The sequence below is a fragment of the Ambystoma mexicanum genome, chromosome 6p (assembly GCF_040938575.1).
Source record: "Ambystoma mexicanum isolate Mex_15411 chromosome 6p, UKY_AmexF1_1, whole genome shotgun sequence".
Classification (NCBI taxonomy): domain Eukaryota; kingdom Metazoa; phylum Chordata; class Amphibia; order Caudata; family Ambystomatidae; genus Ambystoma; species Ambystoma mexicanum.
Genome location: NC_090935.1, coordinates 620958018 through 620982770, shown reverse-complemented (window position 1 = coordinate 620982770; position 24753 = coordinate 620958018). Strand labels below are relative to the sequence as shown.

The 24753-nt window shown below is 49.9% G+C and overlaps 1 protein-coding gene across 3 annotated transcripts in view; it reads right to left on the bottom strand.

Annotated features, from left to right (window-relative positions):
* The window catches only part of GCNT4 (glucosaminyl (N-acetyl) transferase 4), a 406879-nt gene that overhangs the window by 106785 nt on the left and 275341 nt on the right, over window positions 1-24753 (bottom strand). For 2 of the 3 annotated variants that reach the window (XM_069627474.1, XM_069627473.1), the window contains one exon: window positions 4100-4238. The exons of the other annotated variant lie outside the window; for it this stretch is intronic. The gene's annotated coding sequence lies outside the window, so the exon portion shown is untranslated. The remainder of the gene's footprint in view (window positions 1-4099; window positions 4239-24753) is intronic. 3 annotated transcript variants of the gene reach the window in all.

Genomic DNA, 24753 nt, shown 5'->3' with positions numbered 1-24753 from the left:
AATTTCTAAAAATCGTTTTGGGTTTGATGTATTTGTACATCTGTGCACCCCTGTTGCCAAGAGGGGTGCACAGATGTAGAGGTACACCCAACCCAGAAGGATTTTTAGAAATGGAGGTACAGATGCAAAGCGAGGGAGGGAGCAGGGGCAGGGAGAGGGCAAATGAGACTGTTTGCATGTCTCTGAGTGTGCACGTGGTGAGGGTGAATGCTATGGGCATTTGAAATGGGGCAATGCTGGTGCTCTTCAGTTAGCTGGCTATACTCTTGATGGGATAGTACTGCTGTAACAGGGCTTCTATAATTGTTGAATCTTCTCAGCGTTAATACTATGCTTTTGTTGAGGCAATGCTAGTTCATCTTAGTGGGGCTGCTATACTTTTGCTGGGACAACATCAGCACTTCTCAGTTGAGCTGCTACACTCTTATTGACAAGGCCCCAGCACTTCTCAACAGATGTATTTCTTTTTATTTTAATATGTTATTTATAATGCGTGTACTACCCAGAGGTTTCTAAGCGCGGACTGAGGGGGCGAACCTGTGTTGCGCGGACCGAGGGAGCGAACCTGTGTTGCGCGGACCGAGGGAACGAACCAGTGTTGCACTGACCGAGGGACAAGAACCTGTGTTGCTCTGTGTCGTCTTGCTTCCAAGGCGCGCATGTTGCCCCTGAGCTAACCTTCCGATACTCTAAAGATCTGAAGTACATTTAATGATACAGAACCAGAACTATTGAGCAAGTCTGTCATCATCAGAATAACTCAACACTGTTGTGGTTATACAAGAGCTCATATATTCAAAGGGTTGGAATTACTCAGAATGTAGCAGCACTATTCAATAACCCAAAGTGCTTAAGCATAGTTAATATGAAAATACTACACTTCTCACCGTTGGACCAGTAATGCCACTTCTCACAGAGGCTTCTACACCTTTAATGCGGCAGCACTGATCCAGCCTACTGCTCACATGCTCAGAATTGTCATTTCTCAGCAGGACTGCAACACTATACCATTGTGTTCTGTATGTTGAGTGTTTCTTCACCACCAATGTGGATTCATGGCTCTCTCCCAGTGTCTAAATAGTAGATCTGTCTACATTCAATTGGCAACAGGCATGTCCGGAGCTGCCTGCTGTCCATAAGCTGCCGCTCAGGATGTTGGGAGCCGTGATGGGGCAAGGGATAGAAGGCTCGAGCCTGTCGGATAGCAGAATCAGCAGGGTCTTAAAACCTGCTCACTCCTTCTGGAGGGGCCATGGGGCAAAATGAGCCTGATCCTACATACAGGGGGTTGTTACCCCTTTATCTCTCCTGAATGAAAGAATGAGCTCTCTCAGACACAAGTTATCACCCCTGCACACACATTGAATGAATATGGTATGGATCTATAGATGGAGAAAACTGGAGTGACAATTCAGAGTGTTTTAACAGAAATATAATTGTCTTTCCAGATGGGAGACTGACTCCATTAATATACATGGGGTCACTGAGATGACCAAGAGTGAAACTGTACATTCAGTTGCGAGATTACCAGCAACGGTTGATACTATGCTTCAAGGAGTGAGGTGCCCACTCAATATATCACACTGTTTATAGGTGTGAGACCCATTCTGAATGCTTGCCCAAAGAGCCTTTGCCAGAGTTTCACAATGAAGAAGTGAGCATGTGATCCGGGGTCAGCAGCCCACACACACACAGTGGATTCCCATGCTCCCACTTGCGGGATTTGCACCAAATTAGTGAGATTGTGCTCCAAGGTAGGAGGCACACGCACAGTCTTTGCTCTGACGTTTGACACACTCACAGGATGGGACGGCATTTCGTTCTCCCATCCTAGTTGTGTTGCTCTGCCTTTTTAGGGCTACTACAACCTGGATGATAATGGAGGGGTGGAGTTGGGGCAGTGATGGCCTACTGGAATGCAACTTGAAGGCTTAAATATCCTTCTTACTTGACTTCAGTATATGCAGTACATGCTAGCCAATGTTTCCACTGTTCTGCGCTGCGCGCGCCTCCACCCCCACACCAGCGCGCTGTTGCATCAAGTTGGCGACTACATGCAAATTTGCGGTCCTATAACTGTCAGTGATGTCACTTCGGGGCAGAGTGTTGTTCTGCTCAGGGTGTCTAGTCTGGGTAGGGTGGCACCATGGTGCGCTACAGTGCGCAAGGTGGGAGTGAGAGGAGGCAGGAATGGAGTGGGCAAAGGCGGCAGCTGCCTCAAATTGTCTTGCGGGGCAGAGGTAGTTATGTCCAGGCTGTCTAGCCTGGGTAGGATGGCACCATGATGAGCTCCAGAGTCCAAGGTGCGCTGGGAGTGCAGAGGAGGCAGGAATGGGGTGGGCGGATAGCTGGGGAGGTCTCTGGTGGCAAAGGCCTTGTAGTATCTTGCGGGCCGAGGGTCGTTGTCCGGGAGTCTGATTTGGGTAGGGAAGCGACTTAGTGCTGCACTGTGGACCCTTATGCACATATGATGGGCACAGTTGGCAGGAATGGAGTAGGGGGAGGATCCAGGTGGCATACAAGTGCATTAGTACGGAGGTCAACAAGGAGTAGACGACTTGGCCTGGAATGGTATACCGTACCTTTAGCGTTGGAATGGTGTCCCAACAAAGAAGACAAACAAATTAGGGACATCTGGTTCAGGTTCTTCCTTATCCCAGAGCAGATACAGCACCTGTTCCAAGTAGTCGATCACTGGCTGCACGGCTGACAATTATGACTCTCGTAAACTGGCGGCTCACTGCAAATGCATGTATAATAGCAGGAAAGCTTACATTCATTCACAAAGAGTGTGGCTTTAAAGTTTATGGCATGCCCTCAGAGAAAATGGTCCATGCTATACATGCTAACGCATGCTATATATACATGGTCGTTTTAACCACTTCTTGAACCTTGGATTCAAGTGAAGCTCCACACAGCTAAATGTGGTGAACAATAAAAAACAATGACGTTATGCATAACTCAAAGCACTGAACTGCTGATACCTAAAATCAACGAGCGAACATATATCCATGACAACCGGATGCGCATGATTACATTATGGGGGTGGGAGTGAGACGGGCCTTGTTAAAATATTTTCTTTTTTGGTGGATGTTTATATGTGATATTGCTCGTTTACTCAAAAAAATACTGAGGATACGCAATACAAAAAAGGAAAGATAGCCTAGAAACAGAGGCAACCAGTGTGAGACGAAGAAGGTGAAGGCCCGCCCCTTTACGCTCACACCAGAAAACAATACAACCCGCTAGGGAAAAAGGGCCAGGAAACTCTTGCAAGGATAACATGTTTATTTCCAGAAAAAGGAAAAACACCAACAAAGAATTCTGACTGGTTGGTGCAACCCTATACATGTTCGGCCTGCTCCATAGTGGATACCAGAGGTCATTGGTCCCAGCCCAGTCTGTCCGTCTACCATCAGGTGGGTTCTGCTGGGCTCATTGTCTCCAAGGAACCAAGGCCGAAGAAGCAAATAGCTACATTTGTGAACAACGCTACTCTATCATTATACTGTTCACTTGGCAGGCCCGAAGACTGGCACACAGGGAGTCTCGAGGTCACACCGACCCACACATACTTCACCCACTCACAATTGCGTCGTCTGTTCCCAAGGCTTCCACTCTCGCTTTTAAACTATAATATATGCCTCCCTGTTCCTCGCATTACAAACCATGTCATTATGAATTAAAGGTGGGACGTTTGGGCGTAACCAGATTTCCCCTTCAGGCTTGCGGCCTGTGTCTAACACTCTAAATACTGCACAGCCGTGCAGGCCCTGCGCTTTGACTATGGCTACTTATGGCTACAAAAATGGTGTTCGCTTGTTTACGTGCACTATGTCCAAATGTCTAAATCGCATAGGATGCCCCCCAGGTCCATTACAGTTCTCTCAATGGGGCTTGTCTCACCTTAAAGTGTCTAGGGGGCGGAATGGGCTTGCCCCGTTTCCAACAAAGGCAAAGTGATCAATTAAAGAGTAGGACCTTTGGGTTATCTTATTGTATAGGATTCCATTAAGAGAAGGCAGTGTGGAACCCATTGGAATAATGGGAGGCATAGGAAGAATGAATGACAGCACTGTGTAGATTATCAAGGTCTCACCTGGAGTACTAGTTTCAGTTCCGGAGGCCACATGTCCCAGGGAAAAGGATGGATTAGATGTGGTCCACAGGATAGCTAAAAAGATGGTTCAAGGTCCATGCCGGAATTTTATGTAGAGTGCCAAACACACTTGCAAAGTCTGAAAGAGATATGACAGGCACATATATAAATTCATCAGGGGTATACATCCAGTAAGGAAAGTAAGCATTCTCCAGCAGAAATATGGTAACAGGTTAATGGTTCACAAGGCAAGAATTGCTAGGAAGAGGCTCAAGTGAATGTTCTTCACAGCAGGGGGTTCTATACACATGGCAAATGACTGCAACTCTTTGCAGTGATTGCAAGTCACACGAAAAGTGTTAGTACATGGATATAGGACCACCATATGTAAGGTATAGTCCCGCAAGTTCAGATGCTGCCTTATGCCAATTGCAGAATTAAGTGTCCGATATAAGACTTTTAGGAAGAGTTGCAGGGGAAAAAGAATATTTGATCCTTCATTGGAGAAGATAGCATGTTCATCAGAAAGTTATTTGGGAAAAGAGTGAATGTATGTCAACTCATTCTGTTTCATGGATGAGGTGAGGCAATCGAACAATAGCTTTCTCCACTGTGGGGGTGAGCTTTGTTTCGCATGTGGCGAGTATGCATTTAAGGTAGTGTAAAATGTTCCATTGTATAGATGCAAGGCTTCTACCTCAGGAAGGTCATGGGAGAGTAACATGGATGAGAGTACCAGGTCAATCAGGTCCGCCGTATAGGTGGCAAGTGATGCAAAATGGAATTGAGATAGGGTGGGAAAGACGAGCTTGTGAATAGGATGGAGATGAGAGAGTGGAAGACAGTGATTAGTAAGTGCCAGCTGGCATGGTACAGGGAGACTAAGGAAAGCATGGCAAATATGCCATGAACTGACATGTACATGTTAATGTTAAATGTATTTGTACCGTGCACTGTCACCACTGGAGTGGTCCCCAGGCGCTCTGGCGGGTCTGTAAAGGGAAGAGGGTTGGAAGGTTAGTAGGATTGAGCGGGAGAAAGGCAAGAGGGGGTGATGTGCTGTTGGCAGTATCAGTTCGGTTTTCACCATTTGCTGAGCTTAGCAGTGCTTTTCGGTTGGGAGCGGCCATGTGCTGTTGCGTGAGGCTATGTGTAGTATATTTTGTTGTTGCAGTGTGGTAAAGTGAGTGCAGTATGTTGTGCATTAGATGTATGGTTGTGTTTAGTTAGAGTTTGAGATGTGTATGCAGAGGGGTGAGATTGTTTAGTGGAGTTGGTTAATGGCATCACTATTTAGAAGTGACGCAAGCTAATCTTTACCATCCTGTGCAGGTGTGATGCAAGCTGACACTCACAATTCTCTCTAAATGTGACACAATACTAATCTTCACAATTTTGTCTAGATGTGTCCAAGCTAGTATTACAATTCTGTCTAGATGTGACGCAATGCAAATCTTCACAATTCTGTCTGGATGTGACGCAATGCTAATGTTCACAATTGATATGATTTGATAGTTTATTTATATAGCGCCTATACACAATGTGTTTCAAAGCGCTTCAAGGCAAGGGAGGGAACAAGGGAAAATACAACTACATTCTTATAGGCCATGAACAGTAAGGATGTGAAACTAACTATTGTACTCAGCCTGACGACAAATGGAAACAGACAGGCGACTACCGTACTAGGCCTAATGACATTTCTGGTAGAACCGGAGGAAAACAAAAGGTGAGGGAGAGGGGTGCAGAAAGGGAGGGGAGGAACAAAGCAAGCGATTATCGTACTAGGCCTGACAACGTTTCAGATGCTGCTGGAGGGAGGGGGGGGACAGTAAGGGGATGGGGGAGCGACAGACGAGGTTGCTATCATACTAGGTCAATGGACAATTCTGATATAGTAAGTGCATAGAAGAAAGTAAGGGGAGGAGGGGAGGAGATACGAAAAGGGGAGGGGAGGAGAGAACAGAGAGTAAGCAATCAAAAAGAGTGGAGAAGCAAGAGGGGAGAGCGAATACAATTGCAGAAGTCAGTAGTAACACCTAATGTTGCAAGCCAGGATACAAGGTGAAGATGGGAACAGCATGTTTCAGGGCCACCATGAGTACAAGATGCAAAGGAAGTCCAGCATGATGAGAGTTGAGAAAGGGTGACGCACCGTGAATCAATGAAGTCCATAAAAGTAAAATCCAGCATTGGCCACAAGACGGCGATGATGAAACCAAAATGTATCAGGACAGACTCCTGTGTGCAGGAAGGGGGGGGGCACAAGGGAACAACACGGGGGGACCAGAGAGGGTGGGGATGGCCTGTGAGGACATAGGGTGTAAACACATTTTGGTGCATGCTTCCCTGCTGTCTTAGCAGGGGGTCTGACCCTGGATCCTCCTGGTCCGAACAGGTCCAAACAGGAATTGTCCTTTTCTGTGACTGCCCTTCACTTTGGACGCCCGGGCGAGAGACGCACTTGATCGAAGAGTTAAGAGCATGAAGGAAGAGGCAGGGCTAAGAAGGTGGGTGGTGCTTAGGCCAGGTGACCTAGATCCACTTACACCTGCTCCCCAGCTGCAAAGGAAAAGAGGCTGTAGGGCTCCTTAAGTAGCGAAAATAGCGGCAACTGGGAAGGCACCAGGTGGGCGGGGCTTAGGCCAGGTGACCTAGATCCACTTACACCTGCTCCCCGGCTGCAAAGGAAAAGAGGCTGGAGGGTTCCTTAAGTAGGGAAAAGAGCGGCAAGCAGTAAGGCACCAGGTGGGTGGGGCTTGCTAAGTGGTGAAAAAGATAGGCAACCGGGAAGGCACCAGGTGGGCGGGGCTTAGGCCAGGTGACCCAGATCCACTTACACCTGCTCGCCGGCTGCAAAGGAAAAGAGGCTGGAGGGCTCCTTAAGTAGGGAAAAGAGCGGCAAGCAGGAAGGCACCAGGTGGGCGGGGCTTAGGCCAGGTGACCTAGATCCACTTACACCTGCTCCCCTGCTGCAAAGCAAAAGAGGCTGGAGGGCATCTTAAGTAGGGAAAAGAGAGGCAAGCAGGAAGGCACCAGGCGGGCGGGGCTTAGGCCAGGTGACCTAGATCAACTTACACCTGCTCCCCTGCTGCAAAGGAAAAGAGGCTGGAGGGCATCTTAAGTAGGGAAAAGAGCGGCAAGCAGGAAGGCACCTGGTGGGCGGGGCTTAGGCCAGGTGACCTAGATCCACCTACACCTGCTCCCGAGCTGCAAAGCAAAAGAGGCTGGAGGGCTCGATAAGTAGGGAAAAGAGCGGCAAGCAGGAAGGCACCACTTTGGCAGGGCTTACTAAGTGGTGAAAAAGAGTGGCAACCGGGAAGGCAACAGGTGGGCGGGGTTTAGGCCAGGTGGCCTAGATACACATACACCTGCTCCCCAGTCTAGATGTGAAAAAAGCTAGTATTACAATTCTGTCTAGATGTGACACAATGATAATCTTCACAATTCTGTTTAGATGTGACTCAAGCTAGTATTACAATTCTGTTTAGATGTGGCACATGCTAATCTGCACAATTCTGTTTAGATGCGACACACGCTGACATTCATAATTCAGTCTAGATGCAACGCATGCTAATCTTTACAATCCTGTCTAGGTGTAGTGCAAGCAGACATTCACAATTCTGTCTAGATATGATGCCTGCTAGTGTTACAGTTCTGTCTAGACATGACACAATGCTAATCTTCACAATTCTGTCCAATTGTGACGCTGGCTCATAGATGCAATTTTATCTGGACTAGCTAGCACATAGTATAGTCTACCTAGTTCTGAGATATTGCTAACTTAAAGTTATCTTGATGTGAGACATGGCTGGGCAACACAGTTCACAACTCAGTGAGTCTTTGTGGGGCGACATTTGCAGAATGGAAGTGTGTACATGCACGTTATCTTCTATATAGTGGTGGGGATAATGGGATAGGAGAGAGGTGGGCCAGTTTTGTGGTTGAAGAGATAGCTGTGCACCTGTTACGCTATGTTAATTTATAGCACGCACTGATACCACCCAAGGGCAGTCTCCAGGCGCTGACGTGACTCTGCAAGAAAGAGGATGTTGTTGGTTAGTAAGGGAAGAATGATAGGATAGGTCCAGTACCAGGAGCAACTAGTGCCTGTGCGTGTTAGCTTGCAGGTGGCAGGTTGTGTGCACTGACTTGTATCCATACAGGGAAGGTCCAATGGCTTGGGCGTTTTCTGTGTGGCGGTTTGTCATGTTGGGGTGTGTATGTGTGTTATATGGCTAGATTGGAAGGTGTTTACGGTTGTGTGAACTGGCTTGCTGTGTCTTTGAGGGTAAGGTCCAGTTTCTGGGTTAGTTTGTTGTGTGTTGCTTGTGTTGGCTTTGTGTTAGGGTATAGGTTTGTTAGATCAGTGGGCTTGTATAGTGTTTGGGTGGTGTGTTTGAGGAGGTAGAAGTGAGTGGTTAGTGCTTTGGCTACTTGCTAAGTTTTTCTATGTGGCTAATCTACACAGTCCTATCTGATGTGACAAATGACTAATATCCATAATTCTTCAATCTAAGTGTGACACATGGCTAACCATGACAGAGTGTGAAGTCCTAAATTGGAGGCACAACAGTAAGTGCGAAACACCTAGATTTGAGCAATATGGATAGAGGGAGAACAGCCAAGTATGGGGCACAACAGTAAATAACACCACTGAAAGGTTGGTACGCAGCAGTGATAGGGATACTCTTTACTTGCTGGCTAATTTTGGTATGCTATGTTGCGTAGGTAATAAGAGAGCCAGGGCTTTTTGGAGTACAGTGATTGCTGTACTCCCCACCCAGACCACACTTATCTTGTCAGTCACTGTTGGTTGACAGATGGCTATTGGCTTCTCAGGTGAACACGAGCAAACACAGTCTGGAGCTGCTTCTTTGGGAGCTGCCCCTTGCCTTGGGGCCCCTAGCCGAAGGAGCTGCACGGGCAATAGGCTGGCCTTGGGGGTGTGGTTAAGAGCTTACCTCCTGGGGAGCACCGGATACAGGGAAGGGGTGGGGAAAGGTCACACAGGTGCAGCAGAAAAATTGAATACATTCAGGAAGGCAAGTGGAAATGGCTGCCAGAAACAGAGGCAGAGAGACACCTGACTGTTCCAACCAATTGCAAGGGGGAGGGCGGGACAGGCAGAAAGCCAGAAACAAAGGACTATGCCCCAGGGACTGCACCCTCTAGAGGCAGGCCAGCACAGAAAATGGGGTGGGTGGCCACAGAAAGCACAAGATAAACCTACCAGAATAGCACAAACCAGCCAAAATACTATTGAAAAAAAACACACACAAACCCCTCCACAGGAGCACATGAAACATGCCAAAAAGAAAAAGATTAAAATCAATGTACACCTACTCAATGAGCATCAACCAGCCCCTAAGACTGCTCCTAAAGTGGTTTCCCTAAAGGATGCTTCAAGATCACAGTAGGTAGGTCTCTACTAAATGTGGCTAGGCCCTAAAAAGGGCCACGCCACATGATATGCACTTGTTTTTTTGACCATATTGTTGACTGGCTGCCTTCCTGCCTTGCCCGGTCAGGAAATTCCATATAAAGGTCATGAACTTACCTGGGAATGCTGCTGCTTTCGCAGGTTAGTGCTGCCTGTACGTGTATCACGACCATCGCCCAAAACCCCCTCTGGCAAACCCATTGGCCAGGAGGAGTTAGGACTCGGCCTCTAGAGCCTGGCATCCTCTTCAAAAGCCCTCATGGGGCCAGTCCTGGCGCCTGTGGAGCCAGGCTCATACACCATGAAAAACAATGTACTTGGGAACTACTTTATTGTATTGTCAGCCAACATGGAGGCATCCACATAGCTTGGTTCCTAAGAACCAAGCTATGCGGTCTAGTGTTTTGGGTGTGGTAGCCTAGGGACTACTTTACCTGGACTATTTTGTTGGGGCTATTTAAACCACACCCGAGCAAGACAACACGCTTCGCGTTACTTTGCAGCTTGCAACGTGACGCTCACTGTGTCCAGCTATTCCCTTGAACCTCGGAGAAGCAGAACCTGCAAGGAGACAAAAGCAACATCATTAGCAGCAGCATCTTACCTGCAGTCTTCATCTTTAAACACTCGCAGCTACTGAGAACAGCTTCCTCGAATCTGCACGCCTCCCGGACAGAACGACCTGAAAGAGGAAGATAGAGGCAACATTAAAGAAAGCAGTAAAGACATTTGCAGATTACGAACTGCTCAAAAGGCTTACCTGGCTGATCACCTCTCGGCTGGCACCACTCCGGACATTCCACTCGCGCTGAAGAACACGGCGACCTACAAGGAAGGAAAACACAGTTTATCAAAGGCAAGACTTCACAGCGCTGCGCATAGCGCTTACTTACCGCATCATAGCGCTCTTAATGCGCCATCATTTACCAGCGGGGCTCAACCAAGCCAGTTCGCCGCGCTGAAGCTCTGCATACCTAAGAGAGAAAAAAGACATTTTAAACAAAAAAAGGCATGCAGGATAGCAACAAAACTAAAGAACAGCAATAAGACCTACCTGAACAATATCAAACGGGCCGGCGTCAGTGAAGTAACTGGACCGCACTCATCCATGAAAGACAACGTGCCCCTGCAAAGAAGGCAGGACGGAGAGCACGCCTAATTCTACCACAAGGTGAGGAGAGGGTGCCAGAGGGACTGAAATCATACGGGGGTGGAGGGAGGATACTTACCCCAGTCGGTCAGTCTTGAACACAGTCCTCCTGTATTTTCAGGCAGAACCTTCCCCGCAGACCACATCAGGGCAAAGCTGAGAAGCATACCAGTGAGTAACCCCGCTGGGTGGCGTCCCTGTGGATACCAGGTGAGCGTAACATGTGGCCCAGGAAGCAGGTGGGACTGTCTGGTCCTACTCCACATCTGTGGTGCCAGAGAGTCTGCATGAGTGGAGCAGGAATGAAACCAACATTGGTCCCACGAATGGACCACTGCTGGCTGTTTGAATGGTGCAGAGCCTTAACATTGGTGGACTCCTGCAACCATTTCTGCAGATCAGTGTTGGAGCCAAGAATCCTATGGGGAAAGAAAAGCGAACTGAAGATCTGAAGACTGCTGAAGAGGCCCAGTATCCCTTCCTGAGTCTGGTCTGGTGAAACCCTGTTGACTAACTGATCTGAGAAGGAGCTGTGCAGTACTTCAAGCATTCCACTGGTGGGACCAACCAGTCTCGACATGTTCTCGAGGATCTAGCCATCCTGAACCTTCGGAAGTGTCCCTGGACAACTCGGTAAACTGATTTGCTATTCAGTGGGCTACGTCGCTAGAACCGTCAACGTTCCCTGTTTGTTGTGGGAACTTCGGTTGTCGCCAGCTTGCGTTGTAGGTCGCCTTCCTGCCGAATTTCAGCCTCCCAGCTTCAAGGAATCCTTCTTCTGTAAGGTCTTCAACCGCAACTGGAAGGACACCTGCGGTTGTCTGTGTGTGGTGGCCATCGCTGGAACTCACATTCCCCGTCCTTTAAGTGTCCTGAAGAGGTCTGCATCGGTGCTTTCTGCATTCCGCCATCACCAAAAGTTGCACTCTACTCCTGGACCCAACTGGAAGAATCTTTGCACCTGCAGCTCCTGGATACCATAAACAACGGCGAAAAAAATCAAGCTCCAGCAATACCTCAAGTCGACCCATGTTTATGTTTTATTATTTATATAGTGCCAACTAGCCTGTGGGCATCAGGGCATTAACACATATAACAAAAAAATAGAATTAATAACAATAATACAAAAAAATAACAAATGATAATTCAGAAAATTAAATTGCGTCAGGCCTAAGCCTTCACTAAGTATCAGTACATGCCCAAAGAGTAATCACATAAAAGTGAACATAGTGGAGCGGGCCAACCTTTGAGGAGGAGGGCCCACGGGAGAATAAGGCGGGCGATCGCTCTGGCCTGGTGCAGGAGTCTTGGCAGTCGGGGGAGTTCCGAGCCTCGCTGATAAAAGACTGGAAGAGGGGGCAGCGGTGGAACCAGGAGCGAGCCGGCATTGGGCCGGGAAGGAAGGGGACGGGTGAAGAGAAGCAGCCAAGCAGGAAAGGCCCTAGTAACCGGCCGTTGCAAAGTCTAGGAGGGGCCTCAGCCACGTTGAGAGGGAGGACAGAGTGGAGGCGAGGCCGGGAAAGCCAACTCTCACTGTGTACATCGACACAGGCTCGCATTGAGAGGTAGCCCAGAGAGGAGGCGAGGGCGGGGGAGCCATTGTTCACTGTGTGCATTAGCATGGGCTTGGCAGGCCGGGGGCGTAAACGACTGACTGAAGGACGCCCTCTGCAGCAAGGGGAGGAGAGGAGCAGGGGGCCGCTTGCACTGCTGAGTAACCGGCAAGTGGTGCTGACCCAGGCGGGGTCCTGGGAGTGGCCGCAGCGGGCAAGGGAGTGGAGACTGTTGCTCAGAAGAGGAGGAGGAGGAAGAATGGCAACCGCGGTGAGGAGCGGAGATGTGGGTGAGTCTGGCAGCAGAAAGTGATTCCCAGTGCGGATGACACGGGGTGTAACCACCAGCAACCAGAAGAGGGCCAGGAGAGGTAGAGGAGGAGGGAGATGACAGAGCGGAGAAGAGAGAGGACAGGATGTCCTGGGTTTTAGCAGAGAAGTGTGAGGCCAGAGCCGTGCACAGGGCCTGGGAGGAAACAGGAGAGGTGGAGACTGCAGCAGGATTGGCCAGCTACTCGCAGATTTTGAAGAGTTTGGCCGTCTTGTTAGAGGCTGCAGAGACCAGGGCTTGGATGTAGGCTCTCTTTTTGAACAGTACAGAGAGTCTGTATTGCCTTTGGAGCAGGCGACAGGCCAGTTTGTCAGAGGAAGTGCCAGATGCCTTCCACTTCCACTCAGCCACACTACACTTGCGTTTTAGGGTGGCGAGGTTGGAGTCATACCAAGAGTTGCACTTGGAAGTAGGCTTCAGGCGGATTCTCATGACGGGGCAAGGCTGTACAGAGTGTTAGTGGTAGAAGGATGCAGGCTCGAAAGGGCTGTGTTTGAGTGTGAGTCAGCCGCAGGAGTAGGAGAAGGAGAGAAAGTAGCGGCAAAGGCCTCCACTGACACACACTTCATGGGCCGGTTGACCGAGAAGGTTGGTGCTGGGGTAGGCTTCACCTGAGGGACAGAGTGTCAGGTTGGAGGAGAGTAGAAAGTGGTCAGTCCAAGAGAGAAGAGTGGTGAGAGGAATAGAGAGGGGAATGTCAGAGGAGATAAGGACATCCAAGGTGTGCCTGGCAGAGTGTGTTGGACCAGACGGTAGACTAGAGAGAGAGATTGTCGCAGAGATTGCGGAAGAGTCCCGTGGAGGGCTTGGAAGCATCCAGATGGATGTTGAGGTCTCAAGTAGGAGAAGTTGAGAAGTAGAGGCAAGAAGAGAAGATGAGGTCAGCCCATTCAGAGAGGAAGAGGGCGACATTGCCAGGTGGCCTGTAGGTGGTGGCCACAGTTAGAGAGAGGCCAGGACAGAGAGCCCGCAGACCAGGCATTCAAAGGAGGAGTAGGCCTGCGTAGGGATGACAGAGGCAGGGACCCACTCAGGAAAGATTAGGGCTGTTCCACCACCCGGACAGTTGGTTCTGGGTTCGGAGAGGATCTTGTAGCCCTTAGGGAGGAGATTGTCAAGACTTGTGACAGAACTGAACCTGAACCATGCCTTGGTCAGAGCAAGGACATTTAGGTTGAGTTCTTCAAGGAGGTGACAGATGTCAGAGGAGTGTTTGACAACAGAACGAGAATTGAGAGAAGCGACATGGAGCAGGTGCCCACGTTTGAAAGACTTCCGTGGAGGGGTACAGGCTCGAGGTACGCCCTGCGGAGGTGATAGAGGGGCCCAAGGATGGGAAGAGGAGGATGCCAGAGAGGTGGCGGAAGGAGTAGCAAGAGAAGGGAGGAAGTTGATAAGACATGGGAAAAGCCTATTGCAAAGGAGGAGATTGGGCTGAGGGACTGTACTAAGACGGTGCCATTCAAATAGACATTAATGATGGGCCTGGAAGAGTGGAAGAAGGCTAAGAGGACCTCCCAACTAGTGCCGCTATTAATACGAGAGGAGGAAAAAGGAGAGAGAACAGAAACCATATGAGGGGTGCATAGGTCTGGAGTGGGAACAACAAAGAAGAAGATGTCTGTGAGAGTCTGTCTGGAGGAAGCACTGGTGTAGGTAACGGCGATAGGGAGGCCGGGGTTGGAGACCGGGATGTCCCTCTTGAACTCCCTCAAAGCAGTGCACGGGAGGACCGGCAGGTGAGCCTGGGGGATTCACTACGTGCACAGGAGCTCTGGAGAGCAGTGCTCAGGAAGCAGCAAGGAGGAGATCCCTGAGGGGCCTGAGTGTAGGACCGGGGAGGTCTGGCCTGAGGAGGAACAGGACCTGCTGGTTTTGAAGGGTGAGGAAGAGGCCGAGTGCTCGAGAGGCCACTCCACGCAGAAGGAAAAACCCTGAGATCCGTCCCTTCAGGAGGGAGGGGCTGCTGGACTAAGTGTACTGGAGCGCTGATTTCTGGGGACGAGCGAAGAAAGAGGAGAGTGGAGGTGAGCAAACAAGAAGCGGCCAAGTAAAGAGAAGAGGCTGGAAACAGTGACCTATTGCCTGGAGGGGAGCAGAGGCAGTGGCAGCCAAGGGCTGGTGAAGCTTCAAGCAGCGGGAAATTAGAGAAGAGCAGTACACCCCCTCCTGGTGGAGGCATAGGAAACAGGAGGCTGGTCCTGGAGGATATAGATGGGGTGGCGTCTGGAAAGCAGGGGCAGAAGAATCAACGGCAGGAGCAAACATAGTGCAAGCTCCACTTTGGCAAACCAACAGCATGCAGCGGCGAGGAGAGGGCGTTGACCAAGGAAGACCTTTTGGCTAAACCCAAGGGGGAGCTGACAAACAGTCAAGGGGGAAGGGGCTAGCATACGGGAGGACCTCTCGCAGGCAATCAAAGCGAACAGGAGAGATATTAATGGGCTGGGCGACAGAGTGGTGGCGGTGGAGGGGCGCTTCACGTCTGGTCGAGCAAGTGCCCGAACTGGTTCAGCATGCAAAAGGGGCAGAGGAACGGATGAAGATCTGGAAAATAGGTCACAGCGGGACAATATTCGAATCAAGGACCTTTACGTAGGGGGCGGATCTGGAGGGCTGTAACCGGGAGCTGTTTGTGAGCCTCGAGGAAGGAGAACAAAGTTGCATGGACATTGAGCACAGAGTGGGCAGTCGAACAGCAGACCCAGGGGCTGTGCTGGTGAAGATGCACAACTTTAAGGACAAATCACGGCTAATGGCTGCAGCCAGACTGAAAGGTATAATACAGCTGAGGGGGAGTGAAGTTCAAGTATTCGATTACCTATTACAGCTGACGCTGGCGAGGAGAAGGCAGGTCAAACCGCTCACGGAGGAACTCAACAAGAGGGGAATGAGCTATCAGTGGCTCTTTACAACAAGGCTGCCGTTCCGCATGAAGATAAGAACGTTGCCCAGGTGGAGGATGGACTGAGGGCACTGGGCATGCACCCAGGAAGGATAATATGGAGAAGCGCCAGGAAGGAGCATCAGGAACCGGAAAAAACAACTCCCAGTGGTGGAGCTCGAAAAATGGGAGGAAGACATGAACTGGACAATGGAACGCAGGTAAGAGACTGGGGACGGTGGCAGGCATCTTTTGCCATTAGGAAAGATATGTCAGGAACTGTTGGAAAATTCAAGAGATTTAGGGTGGGGTATAAACATCACATATGGTTTGAGATGGGGTTCACATCGAGAACCTGGATGAGGGATCCAGGGATTGTTACATGCTGGTCTGGGGGGGTAATCAAGGGCAACAGGGTATAAGAGACCTGGGTAAGGATGCTGTGGTGTCTGGGGGTACGCAGCCAATGGGGAATGTATAGGCTAGACTCATGGAACTAGCAACCGAGCAACAGAGGGATGGCGCTATGGGAAATGAAGAAAGGAGGAGCTCGGGTAATGTGCTTACAGGAGACGCACTTGGTGGAAGGAGACGTGCCCTGACTGTATAATAGTGAGTATCTACTTCAATACAATGCTACGGCGGGCAGCAAAAGTCCATGAAGGTCAAGGAAGCCAAGGTGAAAAGGGACTCGGGTGAGGGGGGGAGCGGGGTGGGGGATTGTGTATGTGCTGGTGAAGGGGAAAGTGGAAGGGCAATGTACATATGTTCCCAATCAAGGGCAGGAATGGTTCTTGGAGGGGTGCCTGGAGGATCTGGGCCTGTTTGGAGAAGGTGAGCTACTGGTGGCAAGAGATTTTAACATGGCGGTGGATCCGCTGATGGACCGTTCTGGTGGGGTGAGGGGATAAACAATGGGGGCAATGTCTAAGCAGATGTGAGACAAACATGAGGAATTGGGGCTCAAAGATACATGGCGGGTACACCACCCACGAGAAAAGGACTATTCATTTTACTCACACGTCCACAAAACATACTCGCAGATCGATTATATTATGGCAACACAAAGGGTAGTTCAGGCAACTGTGAGGGCCCACATCGGGGGCATGACGATCTCAGGTCATGCGCCGACCACATTGGAATGGAATGGAGTGAGGGTGCAGGGGGGCATAGCGGTTGGCTACTGGAAGAATATCTTCTTAGAGACCAGGGGATTAGGCGGGAAGTGGGGGCCGAGATTGACAGATTCATGGAGGAAGGTTGGTGGGTGGGGTGAGGATACACTGGGAGAGAAATGGGATGGATTTAAGAAGGAGACTAGAGGGGGGCACTGTTGCACAGTGGAGCGATGTAGACGTGAGCCTCCATAGCTCTGAGACAGCTGCAGATATCCTGCAACCAAAATCCTGTTTTCCCCTGCAACTTAACCACCAGAATCATCATTTCAAATACCGAAACACTGTGGCTACAGATCGCTGCATTTTCGAAGGAAAACGCACAAGGGAACCTCACGAAACGGCTGCCGACAGGAAAGCAGGATAACCAGCGCCATTTCTAGTAATCAGCTCGGCAGCATCATCAGTGTCGGAGACCGTGCGGAACGGCACTGCTGACCCAACACCGGAAGCTCTCCTTTCCCCATCACCAGGCGGGCTCCGCACAGCAGTACAACAGTGGAGCAGTGCCAGGGACTACACAGAAGGACGTTGGCAGACCCCGACACCAGGTGCCCTTCCCCCTTCAGGCGGGAGAATTACGACCGCAGCCAGTAGTGCTGAAGTGAGGCACAGCATCCCAACATAGGAGCCTGGCAGACCCAGGCGAGAGGCCCGGGTTTTGATACCGCACACCAGCACAGCAGAAGAGCAGCATTGGGGGACCGCCTAGAAGAAAATTGGTGGACATTGGTGATGACACAGGGCCTGCTGCTGAAAAAGAGGAAGTGGACAGCCCCCAGTGCTGCAGTAAGCGGCAGGGCACCCATACACCGCCACGACTAAAGCCTGTCTGCCCCAGCCATAAGCCACCCAAACCAAAGGGCTAACCAGAGAAACTCCCTGGCCATCAGAGCAGGAAGACAACAAATCAACAGGGCACAAGTCCTCCACATGGTGATCTCCGCCCGCCCCAGTGGACTTGGGTGACATCAGAACTACCGGGCCCTGAACGAAAGACGCTGTATTTGGTAACAGGGCATCCTTTCCCAACCAGAGCCACGGCCCGCCCACCCCAGCCAAGCACAAGAGGGAGCAAGTGGCTGCACTAAACCCCACCAGCCCGCCCCACGAGCCATCCAAACCTAAAGGGACAGAACCTGGGAATTCACCTGGTCATTGGCAGAGTAAGAACAATAAAGCCAACTGGGCATCAACATCTGTACTGGAAAGTGAGGGAGAGAGGCCAACCGTGCAGTGACATGGTCAAAGATAAAGCTAAGAAGACGGGTCTCCACTGTAAGATCGACCAGTACGCAGTCGGTGCTTCCCAAGCCCGCACCACGGAGACAGCAGGCACAGACGGAGAGCTGCATGACCCTCAAATCTACCTTTGTGGCATAATGGGAGCCATAGTGGAATATAGGTCCTCTAGGGAGGAGAAAATCGATGGTCTGTCAACCGAGTGGATTTTCTCCGGCAAGACATGCGAAATAGGACCTCGAGAGTCGGGGAAGCAGAGAGACGACGGTCACCCAGAAACTCACCCACCTGGAAATGAGGGCAGAAGACAGCGAAGGAAGGCCAAAGGCACAATAACATTTGCATCCTTGGGGTGCTGGAAAAGGAACAGGGGCCCAGCATGGAGCTCTTCCACGAACATTGGCTGACAAGCTCTTCGCCCCAAAGAAGCTCTCCAAATTGGTCTCTGTGGAAACAGCACACAGGGTGCCGTGGGGTCACCCCATCCCAGGGGCACCCCCACACCATAATAGCACAACTTCTGAACTACCGGGACGCTCTGTTGCAAATGGCCCGTGCAACCGGCCCAATCATGTACAATGGCTACCAGACTTGATTCTTTCCAGATTACACCAAGGAGGAGCAGAGAGCATGCCAATCCTTTGAATCGGTTAAACAGAAAGATGAAATCACTCGGCATGAAATACTGTCTCTTCAACCAAAGCAACTCAAAGTCTTCCATGAGGGAACAGTGCACCTTTTAAACAACCTCAAAGAGGCATGGTCATGGCTCGAAACCAATGTTCACGCATCACCTGGACCTCAACCATCGAAGGGACGACCCAAACGAGAACCAGAATTGGGTCCGACCCCCTCGGAGCAACAGGCAGCAGAGCAAACAGCGCCCTTATAGCCCAAGCTGGGAGCAGAGGGTAAAGGATGACTTGCTACCCCCAACGGCACCAACTTACACTCTTACAAAGAAACACAGGGGTAGAAACAACGTTAACGGCTACCGATCGGGAATGGAGGCTCGCACGAACGGCAACAGCAGACACCCTGCAAATGGTTGACTTGTTTTCATCACACCCGTTTGGTGCGGTATTAGGGCAACAGGTGCTTCAAGCTGGGGAGGAGAACAGGGTGGGATATGGCAAAAGTTGGCTGACCGTTGTTGGCCTGGTTTTGGTTGATTTTTTGTTCACAAGGCCTCCAAGTTGGGGGGGGGGACAGGGTGGGTATGAAAGTTTCCCCTTTCCCTATTATGTTTCCTGAAGACCCGGTTACCTACGGGCTGGAAAAACCTGGCTTGATTTTTGCAAGAAGCCCTGCGGAGGACACAGGCCTAACGGGGAAGGGAGGGCTTGGAGTTTGTTTCTCTTTCTTTGTGTTAATTTCCATTCAGTCATCACACACATCTATTTACATTGCTGTACACATAGACCTACTAATGGTCATGAACCTAACCACTGACAAGCACAATCTCCACACTGCACTGTGATAAGCAGGGGAACCGGATAAAATCCCTTAAACTCCTTACATGGAACGTCAACGGCCTGCATACCGGAATCAGACGACGACTTGTTGCACAATTCCTCAACAGGCACTCCCCCGACATTGCCCTTCTTACCGAAACATACCTTGTGGGCACCTCATGCACCCTTTTCCGCAGAACAAATTACCGGACAGCAGTACATGCAGGCTTCTCTATGGGATCTTGGGGGGCCCTAACATTAATACATAAACGCCTCCCCTTAGAATTAGTGCAGGTAAATCAAGATCCTAAAGGCAGATTTGGGATGCTGACTGGTAAGTTATGGGGCGAGACCATTGGGGTACTGGCAGTGTACGCTCCCCCTCCATTCCCAGCGGACTTACGCAACGACATTCTGGTCCTCGTAGCGAATTGTCGACCCGACTTATGGATCCTTGGCGGCAACTTCAACAACGTCATGGATGGAACACTACCCCGCACACACCTACGGGGCAGAAACCCAGAGGCCACAACAAAACTAGCGGTCTTCGCCTCGGCACTCGGCCTGAGCGATGTTTGGCAGGAGCTCCACCCTCTGGAAATGGATACTTCTTTCATTCCGGGGCCCATGCTTCACTTTCACGACTTGATTAATTCTTCCTCCCCAAACAAGACACATTTCGGTTAATTAAGGCGACCCTTCTTGCCAGACTGGTCTCTGACCACTCGCCACTAGAAATCGAGATCCGCACTAATAGGACCAAACCGACCCCCTGGTGGCACCTAAATAACAATTACCTATGCTTCCCAGACTTCATAGACCACATTCACAACTGCACTACAGACTACTTCACCCTCAACGAAGGCACAGTGGAAAACACTGATGAACTGTGGGAGGCTTACAAGGCGGTTCTCAGGGGAGAGATGCTCTCCTGGATCTTTGCAAAAAACAAGGCCCAACAATAGAATGAAACGGCGGTGGAGGAAGAAGCCAATAAACGAGAGTAGGAATACCTACTCATTGGTTTGCCCGAGAAATACCATGCCCTTTTGACATCGAAGGATAAACTCTGCAATATCTCGATGGACAAGGCCAAACAGGCCCACTAGGAGATACGCACTCGCATCTACGAAACAGGGGACAAGGCAGAGAAATATTGGCTTGGCTGGAGAGACGAGATGAGGGACATAGGTATGTCAAGGAAATAGGCAACGGGCTATACACACTGATGCAAACAGACAGCGAAATCACAGAGGCCTTTGCAGATTATTACGCCACACTCTATGAAAGCCCACCCCTGCTAGTACAGAAGTAAATAATAGAAAATATGATGCTCCCCAGCCTATCAGAAGCCCAACAAGCGCAACTAGACACCGACATAACGGAGGATGAAGTTGCAACCGCTATCGTCGAACTCCAATGGGGGAAAACACTGGGCCCCAATGGATTCCCGATCGAAACATGGAAGAAAATGGGAGGAAAGTTAACAGCCCCTATACACAAAATGTCTAACCACTGTAAGGAAAACTGCACCCCTGCCCTATGACCTGCGCAAAGCCAGTATTGTAGTTATTCCCAAACCAGGTAAACCCGCAAGCCAGTGTAAATCCTATAGACCTATCTCGTTACTCAACAGTGAAACCAAAATCCTAGCCAAAGTGCTTGCAAACAGACTGCAAGCAGTAATCCTATCACAGATCCACCCGGATTAATGCGGTTTCATGCCAAACAAAATCGACCCACATGAACAGCCGGAGACTACATCTGTTGATCGAATGTGCCCCTACCATCGGAGAACCCCTAGCACTATTGGCTATAGACTTCGAGAAGGCGTTCAACTCTGTGATTTGGGAGGCACTTGGGGAAATTATGAAGAAAATGGGATTTGGTGCAAGCTTCTTGGACTGGATCCGACTATTATATCATGCTCCACTTGCGGAAATCAGGGTAAATGGCTGATCTCCAGAAACTTTCCACTGGGCAGAGGGACCCGACAGGGATGTTCCCTATCCCCAATATTATTCGCAATTGCCATGGAGCCCCTTGCTGCGTGGCTTCGCCAGGTGGTGACGTCGATGGGCTTCCGCTGGCCAGAGGGTGGGGAAGATGAGATCTCCCTATACGCAGATGACCTATTAATACATACGGGTAAACCACCCCACTCCTGCCCAATTGTTACGCAAATGTTGAAGGAGTACGGAACCTTCAGCACTCTCCGAGTGAACTGGGATAAGTACATATCCTTCCCAATCCAGGGGATGACGCAAGCAATCCCTCTGGACTGCCCATTCTGGGTAGAAAGTGAACACTTTCGCAACGTGGGCATTAAAGTCGAATTGGACCTCTCTAAATACCTCACTCATAACCTACACCCAATTACGAAGCGCTCTGCTTTAGATGTCCGGCACTTGAAGACACTCACCCGCTTTCCCTACTGGGCAGGGCCGGCCTACTTTAAAATGCTTGCATTACCACGGTTCCTCAACGTTATACAAAACGCCGCCCTACGGATCCCAGATCCTGAATTTGAGAGAATCGAAAATATCCTTCTCTGGGGAGACGGACATCCAAGAATCGCCCTGGCCACACTGCAGCGTTCAATCTGGGAGGGCGGAATCGGACTACCACATGTCAAATCATATTATTGGGCGTCCCAGATCGCGGTCATTAATGATACACTACACGGGGACCCAGATCTGCCCCACATACGGGCAGAAATCATGGGGCTGCCCGGCAGGACCCCAATTACAAACCTGTACCAAATGATAGAAAGAACCCCTCCTCCCTACACTGGCACTCCATACCATACACATATGCAAAGACGCTGACAAACATATTGGCTAGGATGACAAATTGACTTTGGCACAGCCCTTGTGGAAGAATAGGAACCTGCCACATGTGAATAGATTGCTGATGTGGCCAGACTGGGTGAAAGCAGGAATCGGGAAAGTGGGGCATATGCTCACTAATGGGTCTGTTACCCCCTTCCTGGAACTGAGACGCAAATTTGGCTTACCAAGCACAGAGCATTATCACTTTTTGCAGATCACCCAGGCCTTAATCAAACGCCTCCCACATCCAGCAGATACCCCACAATGCTCCCCAGTTGAAAGGAATGTTCTCCTGGAACATATTTTCACCAAGGTCACATCCACACTTTATCAAGCAATCACAGCCTTTGCATCCTCAGAGTTATCTAGCCTCAAGATGAAATGAGAAAGGGATGTGGGGCCCATTGACCCTGAAGACTGGATTATGGCCATGATGCACCCACGTGAAATTGCAATCTCCTCCAGACCCCGCTTGATACAGCTTAAGATTTCTTTACAGAATATACTATCCTAGAGTTGCGCTGTTTCGTTTGAATTGAACGACCAGCCCCAACTGCCTACGTTTCGGACAGGGATAAGGCACATTCATTCACATGTTATGGGAATGTCCCCAGGTTCATACCTTCTGGCAGTCAGGCTGCAACAAGCTATCAGAAGCACAAGGGGTGGAAGTGCCTATAGACCCTAAATTACTATTGTTAGGTATCTGGGGGGATGTCAGCGTTGGACGACATGAGAAACTCTTCCTGTCCACTACAATAGGCCTGGTCAAATGTAACATCGTCCAAAAATGGGGAGCTGCGGACTGCCCCAGCTATGCACAATGGCTCTCTGACATAAATAGGTGCGTGTCCATGGAACTCTGTACTTATAATGCTCTGGGATGCCCGGCACAAACCGCTAAGATCTGGCACAAATGGGAAGAGGGGAATGGATGAACCACAACTTATCTAATCAAGTATTAATTATGGAATTTGAAATTCCTGAGAATATTGCGGGATAAACTTTCAGTACTGCTCCCCAATACTTTTGGGACTACGTTCCTATAACAGCAAAAGCAACTAAACGAACCAATGATGACAAACTGATGGAATGTTTTTGACTGATTGTATGACATGTTTTTAAAAAAAAACTTTATAAAATGTTAAATAAAAAACAAGGAAGGCATTAGAAACTGCCTAATAAAAGCATCTAAAAGGCTAAAACAGGAGAAACAGGTGGCGGAGCAGTACTTGGAAAAGGGGATTTGGGAGCTGGAAGCAGCCCATAAGGTGCAGGCCACGAACAGGGTGGCTAGACAATTAGCTCAAGCGAGAGGGCAACTTAAGCAACTGATCAGCAGATCAGTGGAAACCACCCTCTTGATAAACAGGCAGATGTTCTATGAGCATGGGACTAGGGTTGGGACGGTGTTGGCAAAGCAATTAAGGATTAGGGAACAGAGAGCATTTATAGCAAACATGGAGGATAAAAGGGGCAGGGGTGGACAAGCGCCGGGTGATCCAGGAATACTTTGCGGGTCTCTACGAGGAGGAGCCATGCGACAGGGAGGCACAACGGGCATATCTGGGGGTTGGTCGTGTGTGTCCTCGGAGCAAATAGAGCAGCTGGAGGAGCCAATAACAGAGGAAGTGGTACAGCAGACGAATGTTGAATTTATACAACATTCAAGCAGTCACTGTCTAAAGGTTTGGAAGAGATCTTTAACGACTTCCGAGAAAGGGGCAAGATTGCACCAGCCATGGAAATGCACACATTACCCTCCTACCGAAGCCGGGGAAGAATCTGCAGTTGAAATCCTCATACCGACCAATTGCACTCATCAATGTACATGCCAAACTGTACGAGAGTATTGGCGGCCCAGTTAGAAAAGGTGCTCCCGGGGTTGGTAGTTCAGGACCAGTCCGGATTCATTCAGGGGCGGAATGCGTTTGACAATGTGAGGAGGGTTATGCACATAATTGACAAGGCTGCGAGGGGGGAGGGAGCGCTACGGCCACCTGTTTATTAATGCAAGACGCCCAGAAAGCTTTTGACAGGGTAAACTGGGAACTCATGAGCCAAACGTTGAGTAGGGTGCGGGTGGGGCCACATTTCCTAAGAATGGTCCAGGCAAATGATCAGATGCCATTGGCTAGGGTTAAAGTAAATGGGGGGGACTGACAAACCTGGTTCCGATAAGGCAGGGAACTAAACAGGGGTGCCCACTATCACCCTACTCTTTGCGCTAGTGATAGAGCCCTTCTCAGATCGAATTAGGGAAAACAGGGAAATGCAAGGGGTCAAGTGGGCGAACTCCCATCGTAAGATTGGTTTATTTGCTGAAGATGTGGCTCTTATGGTCATCAAGCCGGACACATCGCTACCAGCAAGAATGGGGGAAATACAGGCCTTCTTTGGGGTATCAGGTTTGAAGGTGAACTACCCCAAGTGAGAGATCCTGAACCTTTCAGTGGGGGGAGAAGAACGGAAGACCTTGGAGAAGGACACTGTTTTGGTGGGTGGCAGGCCCGATTAGATAGCTAGGGGGTAAACTTGACCACAGGTATGTTGCAGATTGTTGGGGCGAATTACCCGCCACTACTGAAGCAAAT